General features: G+C 45.3%; 1 non-coding gene across 1 annotated transcript; it reads left to right on the top strand.

Annotated features, from left to right (window-relative positions):
- The first annotated feature begins 279 nt into the window (after positions 1–279).
- Positions 280–353, top strand: trnae-cuc (transfer RNA glutamic acid (anticodon CUC)). Its single transcript has one exon. It is a non-coding gene; the product is annotated as a tRNA-Glu (tRNA).
- The last annotated feature ends 232 nt before the right edge of the window (positions 354–585 follow it).

Raw genomic sequence — 585 nt, 5'->3', positions numbered from 1 at the left:
ACACACCCACTTTGAGGGTTTACGCTTTCTTATATCAAAGTGAACCCGCTCATTTGTTCACATGTCAAATAATATGGAAGTATCCTTTAACTGCTTAAAGTGTAATTCACAAAGTCAGGGCACAGAGACAACAAGAATCAACGATGCTTGCAATCCATCCATCCATCCAAAGAAAAGATCTGTCAATCTTTGCACATTTTGGTTCACGTCCGGTGTGGGGGCAGGGAGACGACCCTCCGAGTGATTGTCTAGATTAACAATTATTGACTATACCAGAAGGCCCTGGTGGTCTAGTGGTTAGGATTCGGCGCTCTCGCCGCCGTTGCACGGGTTCGATTCCCGGTCAGGGAACATTAATCCTGAAACCTATTTGGTCAAGTGTTGCTCAACATTGACTGTTATTTGCATTGACCTGGGTTTGATCCTCTTTCATGCAAGCCAGTGCAAACTGAAGGCTGGTACCAAGACAAGGAACATAGGGTGACCTCGAAGAGCAGAGGTAGAAAGGCATTCAAGAGAATGAAAAATGGAAATGCAGTTGGTCCTGATGACATTCCTGTGGAGGTATGGAAGCATCTAGGAGAG

The sequence above is a fragment of the Phycodurus eques genome, unplaced genomic scaffold (assembly GCF_024500275.1).
Source record: "Phycodurus eques isolate BA_2022a unplaced genomic scaffold, UOR_Pequ_1.1 contig_101, whole genome shotgun sequence".
Classification (NCBI taxonomy): domain Eukaryota; kingdom Metazoa; phylum Chordata; class Actinopteri; order Syngnathiformes; family Syngnathidae; genus Phycodurus; species Phycodurus eques.
Note: the sequence above shows the minus strand (reverse complement) of the source record. Positions and strands in the feature narration are given on the sequence as shown.